The following is a 10,452-nucleotide window of genomic DNA, read 5'->3' as shown; positions in this document are numbered from 1 at the left end:
GGACTGACGGAGGCAGCCCCGCAGCCCGGTGCTGAGGGACGGACGGATGGACGGGCCCCGCTGCAGCCTGCGCCGTGCGGGGCACCAGCGCCCCTCATGCAGCCGCCCCTGCCTCCAGACTCTTTATGAGGGGACGGGGCACGGGGGGCAGGGCAGCGTCTGCTCAGCGGTGCATCTCTGCGGCAGCCCGTGCAAGGAGCCGGGATGTGAGGCGCGGCCCTCGGGTGCCCTCTGTTCCTCCCGGCTGCCCAGCACAAGCTCCCCGTGGACTCTCGGCAGCCCCTTGCCCTGAGGGGCAGCGCCCGAAGCACGCGGCCGGCTCCCCGGGGGGTCTCAGGGCACGGAGGAGTGGGAGCAGCAGCCTAATGCCCTGGGATGGGGTTTCCAAATACACTTTGATTCTTAGGGGGCAAAAAAAATTGGGCTGCCCATCACACTGCCCTCAGAAAATGAGAGACCCCCAAGCTTATGATTTTCAAATCTTACAGGAGGGCTCTCACCTCTTATGGGGGGGCTCAGTCCCACTGAGCTCCCCAGTTATTCAAACCCTGGTTTCAGGGGCAAGGATGGGTGTGACATGACCATGAAGCCAACCTTGCCACCTAAGCCTCTTGTCAAGGTAGCCCACCAGTCCCCAACCAAACAAGAGGGAGCTGCCAGATGGAGATGACCTTAGCGTCTCGCCGCCTCAAGCTAAACAGGCTGGTCCGCCCCTTCCCATTTAGCAGCTGGTAGTACGTGCCACCCCCATGTAGGACAACACACACTCCAGAGAAGCATGAAGTGGGCACTGGGGGGAGGAGGGGGAGCTGAGCTCAACTCCAGCTAGCACATCCTATCAGGATTCCTCTGCAGCCCAGCCTGCCATGACTGTGACCGGCCTCCAGGTCCAGCAACTGCCCCTGCATGAAGTGAAGGTTGTAATGCCCATGCCAAAATTTGCCAAACCTCTGTAAAAGGTCCTGCCCAACCCCTTCCTCCCTGCATGCTCTCCAGGGTGGAGGTGCTTGCTCTTCACATGCCCAAGCTTTTCCTGCTACAACAGCAAGGTTGGTGCCTAACAGCCCTGATAGTACTTTGGCTGGCCCTGCATTCGCTCCCTTGACTGCAGAGCATTGGCAGAAGGTTGGTAGGCAGCAAGTACTGGGATTTAGGGTCCCGCTGAATACATCAGAGGGGCAATTTCTCCAGCCGAGTTCATCAGGAACTCAATCATTTGGGTATTAGCCGCTCCTGCAGTTTTATTTCAGGTGATTCGGGTATGGATGTAATTCAAGTAGAGCTGCTGAAAAATGGAACAAACTGGAAATAGTACCTGGTAAAGAGAAAAGAAAGCACACCAACTTTAACTGGGGTTAAAGCAGTTTTCCTATATTATAGTCCAGTATGCAGAAGAATTGGTCCTTGGAAGAGGGCAAAATAGGGATGTGATACACAATGGATATGGGGTTGGGCCAGCTTGGAATGTTACAAGGTAGCCACCTGCTTCTGGAAGTGGACACAACTACCCTGGCCTGCCACAGGTGGCAGAGGACACCTGACAAGTTTCATATTCATCATTCTTCCATCGCTGAGCTCTTGGAGGCACCACTGCAAAAGCTTGCCCTAGACTGCATGGCTCTCATCTCCCCTATGGAAATGCTGCAAGCAGAAACTAGATACTACTATAGCAAGGTGGGGAGTGACTGTCCACATTTAAATGGGGAGAGGAAGTAAATGGTTTTACAGGACAACGATGATAGTTAATAAAAGAAAAACACAGCTAACCTCCTCTGAAAGAAGCCTCAGGGGAAGATGTTGGCTTTATGGTTATTTTCTTTTTTTCTAGTATTTTGGTGACTAACCTGAGATGAACCTACAGCCTTTGCACACAATTAAATATTGATACATATAGTTCACTGCTCCACTGTCTCGGACTTGTCACTTGGATTCATTTTGCAGATGCGCTCCCAATATGCTATTATTGTGAGTAGGATATATGCATTGTATAGCAGTCCTTTTTACAAAGGTTTATGCAACTCCAGAAAATATCTAGCAGGAGATAATCAGGTGATTGGATGTTTTTTAGTTTCCTTCAGTGGGAAAAGTGTCCACATAAGACACTAATGTAGGAACAAGCTGGTAAAAGGGAACCATGCCTTCAAAAGAGCTCTGTTAAAGGCGACTAACCATTTATAGGCATGCTTATTTATTTATATATCCTTGAACCTTCTCATGAATTATAATACATACAGAATTAAGCCAGACAGACCAAGGGAAAAACAGATTTGCAAGAACTCTATCTGTATTTTCCTTCTACAGGCATGCAGAGAAGGGGAAACAATTGTAGGAAGTTTACTTGCGATACTATTCCCAATATGCACACAGCTGATTCCCCCTATTACAAATACCATTTCTTTGCTTTGATGCACACAGCCCAAACACATCAGCCTCCCTGTAGGCAATGAACAGTTATCACGAGACAAGTTAACTCACTAATCTATGAAGCACATTTGGCCTATTCTAAACTGGCTAGTGTCACATCATAGTTGTGACCCCTCAGTATTAGCATGGCTATTAACAGCCTTGGCTTTGGTAAAAAGCGCAAACTACTTTAACAAAATACTCATTTTTAGAACAAAACTCTAGATACTATGCTGCAATATGGGTCATTTCCCATACAACTCCTTTGTCATCTGTTCCTCAGACCTTAAAGGAAAAAAGGGGTTGGGAAAATTCTCAAACTGTAACAAGTTAAGTTAAAATCCGCCTACTTGATATAGTATAAACATGCAACTTATCAAAAATTGTGTTGATGTGTTACAGGTGGGAAGAATAATTTCCAAGTCAACTGAATGTCACTTTTGGCAGTAAACTTGTTATATAATGGCAGCTTTTTCAAATGCTCCCCATGTTCTCCGCAATGTATTTTGCAGAGTAAGCTAGCTTAAGCATAACTACGTGTATCAAGAAATAATTAATAAAATAAAAAGAGAAACTGACTTTTTTAAGGCAAATAGACTCAAAATAGTGTGTTCTCCCCCACGCTGCCCCCCCTTGGAAGAGCTGTCTTTCTTTTCCTCATAATTCTGCACAAAATTATAAACATACAGCACAAAATCAGAATTTGACTTGTGAGACAATGCTACTCAATCAAAAAGTGTGTTCTACTAGTTAGAAATCCTAGAAGATAGCCAACTTAGTAAAGGCATTAAAAGAATGCTCCATTGAAGTATGATCCTTACTTTCGACAGTTTTCTTCTGAGATAATTACATCCAGCACATTGTCAGACACTCATCCATTTTCTTTCTGGTTCTCAAAACTAGCACAAAAGTTTCTACTAATGAAAATTTGCACAATTCACATTAATACAAGCCAGCCTTGCATTGTGAAGCACAGCATGCCATCTAGTAAGCATTGTTGCATAGCCGTTACTGTTAGCCAAAGTCCTGAAACAATTTTACCTCGTGGTTTATTTGGAAGCTTAATAAAGGTCAGTTTGTGTTAGAAGGCACATGCCATTTTTTCTTTTTCTTTTTTAAAAGGAGTCAGATCTCATTTGAGCCCTGATTTCTGAGTGCTTAAAAATACAGGCTTGTCATTTTTAACTGGTCAAGTTAGTTTTACCTGTAGCCATTCGTGCAATTCCTACTAAGTGCTAAGGTAAGCAGAAGTCAGATAGGACAAATTGGAGTTGCCCAGCAGTGAAGCACACCAAAGGCAATAATAATAATAATCAGGGAATATGAACCCCCCAAATAAAGATAACATTTTGAGAAGAGCTTTAACTGAAAAATATTCCTGTCCGCTTCTTTTGAATTCCAAAATACAAAAACCAGGGCATCCTTCTCACAGGGTATGCTTTGCTAGTGAAGATATCCACACAATGAACTAATGCCTGTCCACACTTCCCTTTAAGAAACTGCCACTAGTGCTTCCCTGTCCTGTGATTCCCAGTTATGCTAATTGGTCTCCCCAGTATGGGTCAGGTAATAAATGTATTCTGAATTGATTATAGAGACATAGCATACAGGGTTTTTAAAGCAACCACTGATCTTTAAATATGTTTAAGTTTCTACCCAAACAAGCCTCTAGAGGGGGCAAGGAGATTAGAGTTAGAGACTCTGCTTAGGTCTTTACTGTCATTGATGTTTTCCTTCTTTTATTTAAATTCCAAAGGCATTTGTGATGTACTCCAGGATCATAGGATCATGTTGAAACAAATTTAACAATTAAGTGAGGTACCTCACAGTCCTGTGTACAGCCTCCAAAGTATGTGGTACCAAATAAGAAGAGACCAAATATTCCCCTCTCATGTCTGCTCCTATTTTGGAGTGGACACAACAATGGGTAGGAAGAAGCACCTGAAACTTTGAGTCCAGCACTGTTCTATCACTGTAAAATAAAACCTAGTCACCCTGTCAACCTACCAACATGAAGCTCCCCCCACATGGGCCAAGTTTCCTGGAGGCAAGGGAAGAACCATCAATGTTTGCCTCTATCAGTTTTACAAGACATTTTTTAATTGCTTGCCATAAGTACCTAAGAACTACTTTTCTCTGCTAATTAGGTGCCACATAAATTCTTAGTCAACTAGCATTTTGTTGTCTTTTAAAAATGCATGCACGAGTAAAGGACAGGACACATGATTAGGAAGTCACCTGTCCAGGGTGCCATTTTCCTTTCAGTTACCTTGCTTTTGTCAGATATCCCAAGGGGCTGCACATCTCTGACAGACAATAATGAGCTGACATCAGAACTTTAGCAATGTCTCCCAGATGATACCTTTGCTCTGAACTAAGCGCAATGGCTCTGCCTTTAACATGTACAAGTAACTGAGAAGGGAGCATCTTAAGCAGTCAGAAGCAGAAAGCTCGAGGAAGCCCAAGGCTGCAGGACTTTGAGAACTCACTCACTGAAGCTCTGGAAATACTGTACATTTTGGGAAGTTTCTTTAGCATCCATATATGGACCTGACTGTACCCACAGTCTTCTGCACATGCACCCTGAGGAATCACTACTGAGCCAGGGTGAGCAGTAGTGCTACCAGATACAGTATAAGAGCAAAGGTGAATAGGTGCAGCAAGTCCCATACTGGGAAAAGGAGCTTGGCCAAACTGCCCTTCTGTACACTCTCACTGTCCTCTCCTAAATCTTTAGCTGTAAATGCACCATTTGACCTCAGCCAGCAGGCCCATCTCCACAGAACACTTCAACCTGTTTTTAGCTCTTCTTGCCAAACTCCAGCACAAGGAAATTCAGTGTTGGGTACCACAGCCAGTACTCCACTTTGACTATTCTGTTCCAAGCCAAGCTGAAAAATAGCTACAACAGAGGAAAAGACAATACCTTTCATTTAATAAAGTTATTCCATATGCGGCAAGCATTATAAAGCTCATAACGCTTCAGAGAAACTTAACATAGTTATCTTGGGCTGTTATTCTGTTCATTGTGCCCACTTAGTTTCTATTTTTAACAACAGACCAGGACTGGGGCCATTTGGATGGGGAGGAGCAGGGCAGAAGAGGGAGAAAAAGGAGTGGGGGGAGGGGTTATCCAGGCCAAGAAAAATAAGACCCCATTCCATGGCTAGGTCCTTTAGGGACTAACAGTACAAGCAATAATCATCAAGTTCTTTCTTGTGTCTCTATTACCCTAGGTCACATTTTAGTCTCTTCACCTACTATATTTGTTCCACCACCAGAGAACCTTTATCACCTCCACACTCCTCTTCCCTCTCCACACCAATTAATTTGATCAATCAGTAACACAGATTCACTAAGAGTAAACTGACAACTTCTTCACTTCTCAGCTTCAACTTCTGGGGGAGAAGGTAGAAATGTCAAACAGAAGTCAACAGAGGAGGTGGGGGAATGAGGTGTACTGCATTCCTCTTCCAGGTTCTAAAAAGTAGGGTTACCAACATGAAAGGAAAAACCCTTTTCCCATTTTTATCTTGGTAAGGACAGTAACATCCACATCCCCTCCAAGACTGGATATGCCAACTCCAGCTGCATGCTCTGCCTCAGCATTCTGGCATTTGGGAAAAGCCCAAACCTACAAAGCTGGTGTAATAAAAGATATCAGATTCACACAAAGAACCTTGTAAACCTACAAAGGACACTTCTATCAATTAGCCGCAAGGGGGAGCATTCAGTTCACCACAATCTCTGTTGTGGAAGCCCCTTTCTTTTCATTGAAAGAGAGTAAGATGTAAAATTAATGTATTTTTAGTTCTTTAGATGTTTTCCCAATACATGCAAAAGTCATTTATTCAGTCTCATTGTTTTTCCCTTTACTGTATGATGATCTGCTTCACTGCTTGGATTTCAAACAGCTTGGCAACATTGTCTTGCAGACTAACTATACAAAGGGGATTTTTGAAGTTCATTAAGGCTAAGGACAGACATTCAAAAAGCCTGAGCCTGAATTAATTCAACCCTTGCAGGTTAGTCTAACCTGCCACACTTGAACTGATTTGGAGGTGGATAAACGTTCCCTTTTCATTCCTGAAGTTCAGACACATGCCTGCAGTGGCTCAGGCTAGAAGCCAGGGGCACTAGAGCAGCCCACCCTTCCCTCTACAGTGCTGAGCTGATGGGGGGTATGGCTAGGCCCTGGCAGGACACTCTGGTTAGGGAGGGGTCCCACCCCCACCCTTCCCCCACTTGCTGTTGATAACAAAGCATTGAGTTATTCAGCAGGGAGTTACCCAGGAAGTTATTAGCATCTGTCAGGCTATCAGCCAAACCAAGCCAAACCAAGGCCTCTCTCATTAGTTCAAGCTCTTCTTAAACAACTTTTTCCAATGAAGGAATGGAGAGATATTACCAGCTACCTGTTAATTAGCTCCAAAAAAGCCCGGAGCCGACACTATCCTGTCTGCCTTTGTCCTGTCTCCCACAACGTGGACATAGCCAGCATGTGGTATGCTAGCTAGTGCTGAGAGGGTCTGTGTAAGGCAAAGGGGAGGAAGAATCCCTCCTTGAGCAGGGAGTGGGGGGGGGCAGCAGTGGGAAGCCAGGTGACCCCACTGTACTGAAGTCTCTGCCAGAGCTCCATCCAGGGAGCAGAGGGGAGGGGCCAGCCCAGCTCTGTGGAACAGATAGCCCTTCCCAGAGATGCAAAGCCTCTGGGATGCTGGGGGACTCTGGTTTAACTTAAACCAGGAAGGGGGGCTGGGACAGACATTGCAAAAACTGGTTTGACTCAAATTGGTTAAGTCTGATACATTTAACCCGGTTTGGCTCAAACTGGCTTCAGCCATTTTCAGACTGGTTTATGTGCACTGAACACCTGTTCTGTTACAGGTTTAAACCAGTTTCTGATCACTTAAACCAGTTTATGTGTAATATCTGACCCTTGGCCTGCCCTCTATGCAGTTATTCACAGTAGACCAAAATTATTTCAGACTGGACATTAAACCTCTCTACTCTGCTCCAGTAGAATTTACACATCTAGATACCTAAGTCACAGTGAGACAAAGGGTTTTGCATGGCCCACTCATGGTGTGCACAGCTGATTTCATGGGCATTTTGTGGCAGCCCCACCCCTCACCGCTGCTTGGCAGAGGGCAACTTCACTCAGTCTATCTCACCACCGCTTTTCTTTTTTTGGTTGATTTTGCAGGAAATCGCATCCAATGTGGATTTCCTGGCAATTGTGACTATCACAGACAACACTATTTTTCATGGTTTCCACAAAATCCAGAAAACCGCAATTTAGTTAGGTCCCTATGTATAAACTATCCAGCAGTCAGTTGACAAATGCCATGAACTCTAGGTGGTGATATTTTTGCAAGTTTAAATGGCCATGTATTTAATTATTGGGTTAATTTCTAAGAGAATAGGTGCTTAACTTTATGCTAAGATTATATTTTGGTATATAATACAGGTTTCCCTTGCTTTATGTGGGTTCTGTACATGCAAATTCACTCTTACGCGATGATCCTTTTTATACCAAAAATTCATTATATGTGAGGTAAATTCACTCTTATGTGATCAGTGTGGTGGAAGCCTACAGTCAGCTGCTTGTGCAATGCATTGTGGGAGTGATGTGCACCAAAATATAGTCTTCTGTGTGGTTCTTGCTCGTTGTCTGAGACACGTGTTTCTGTAGTTGCCAGTCCCATTATGGTAACCTTTACTACCACCCTATGCTTGTGTGTACTGTCTGCTGTTGGTAAATACCAAAATTATCTTGTAAAAGTGATAGAAATGAGTCTGGGGCTCAGTACAGTTGAGGTCTTGGAAGGTATCCCTTTTTGTTACGTTGTAAATTGGGTTCTCTTTATGCAAATTCGAGTTATGCGCCATTTTCCAGGAACACATGAACAGCATAAAGCGAGGGAAACATGTATTAACTTAGATATTACCTGAAAGAAAATCTTGATGATATACCATGGCTGTATTTGCACAATGTCTATCATGTTTGGTCACTGGATTAGTATTTTTTCCTGTATTTAGGTTCTCACACCTGTTGTAGTGTTACCTGACAACTAAGTAAATCACTCCACTTTATTATGCATGTAGATAACCAGCCACAACAAGGCTAGAAAAATTCAGTTTCGAATAGTAGATCCTAAGAAAAGCCTGCAAGAACTGGCTATTTGCCTACTCCGTTTCTGTGAGCAGAATGTTTGAGTAACCTTTCCCTGCCCTGGAGAGACAGTTGCTGCTGCCCTGGATGCGAAAGCTGATCAACTATACTTCTACCTTTATTCCTCCCCTAATTGGTTCCTTTGAACAAGACCATTTCCCAGTTCTTTTGCATTTAACTGCTCTGGTTAAAACTCCAGCCATAATGACATCCTTGTCAGAATTCCCCATGACCTTCCTACTTCACCCCAGAGTCTGATTCAGAAGTGTTCTGCAGTCAGAAGGTACTACCAGTAGTCACCCCTCTCCCCTCAGTGAAGCCCAACCCTAGGAGCCAGATTTTTTCCATATTACACCTTGCATATTTTTTTTATACCCCAGAGAGTCTTAGATCAAAAAATGCTGCTTGCTACTGGAATGCAAAATTCTACCATGGTCCAATTTTGCACAAGTGTAAAAGGCATTAAGGGTGAGGGTACGAAGAACCGCGCCACTTGCGGTTACTTTCAACCATTAAGAACTACAAGTCAGCAACAAGAACAGGTGCCTGTTTCACCAGTGTAGTCAGATGACCCATTTCTTACTATGCCCCTCTTGCTGAAGGATACTGTTGTGGTGATGGACTTAGGTTCTGGCCAGTCAAATGGTCGCCTGAAAAAAGCTCTATATGGCTTTATTTAGGAATAGCTCTATCTTGCACAGTGGTGTTGTTCAAAACTCAGATGACCACAAATTAAGGGAGACATAAAGGAGCTTTATATCTTTGTCTTTTGCCCCACTACTCACAGCTTTCCCAAGTCAGTCATGATGAGACTCTTCCACTAAATGAAAATGATGCAGTAACTCCTAAATATACATGAAAAGAGTCACAAAAAGGGCTCAATGCCATCACATCACTTTTCAAGCTGGGAAACTATATAGGTAAACAGGTCATTAAGGCACAGCCACTTAGGTTGCTGTTACAGTATAGTAGAGTACATTCTCCAGAAGTGGTGCACCAAGCATTTAGCCACAGGACTCCATGCTGTCTGTCTCCTAAGCACTGCTCTGAAATTTCACTCCACTCTGAGATATTTATAGTTTTTCTCCCTTTTTGAGCTCAGCATAGTGATCATGGAAGAAGAAAGTACTTGAGCTTTAAATAAACATTATAATATGCATTGCCAGCTGTCTATAAGCTGAGTGATTAAAGCTTTGTGTCTCTGCTATACCTTTTGCCTATATTGGGTGAATTGTGTGGATGCCACAAATGAAAGAACATATGGGAAAGGTCCAAAACATATGGCAGGATAAAAGTTGTTTTCAGTATTAAATTATTTATATACACTAATAGTAATGAACTTGCAGTTTCATTGCAAAGCCTTAAAAAGAACAATATAAAGGCAGGCAGTGTCTACGGCAATAAACAGATTATTTATTGTGTCAAAATGACAAAGCATTACGTACCTTCTGCTTCAGCAATTACAGCTTACTGACCTATGGAGCTGCATGCTTATGAGTGCAAATCTGGTGCTTGCTTGCCCGGTGACTACAAGGTACTGAAATAGAGAACAACCATTAGCAAGAAGCACAGACTGCTGCTGCCACTGGGTCCCTCAGGCAAGATTAACTTGTTAACTATAGCCATCCAAGTTGCATTAAAAAATGGCAATCAGCCTTTATATATAGCTGTGAAGGGAAGAGATAAAAGAAAATGAAGCTGGACACAAGATAAGGGCCTAATCCAAAATCAGTTACACAAACATCCTTTTTAAATAGGAAGCACTAGCTTCTGTAATGACCAGATCACTGAGTTGTTCATTCAATTCTAGTTTAAAAATAGTAGCAGTGGAGTAATTCTACAGCAGTTTATACCTTCAAAAGAGCTCCTTCTCT

Source organism: Gavialis gangeticus, unplaced genomic scaffold (assembly GCF_001723915.1).
Source record: "Gavialis gangeticus isolate Ggan-Ray unplaced genomic scaffold, GavGan_comp1, whole genome shotgun sequence".
Classification (NCBI taxonomy): domain Eukaryota; kingdom Metazoa; phylum Chordata; order Crocodylia; family Gavialidae; genus Gavialis; species Gavialis gangeticus.
This window is presented reverse-complemented; position numbering follows the sequence as displayed.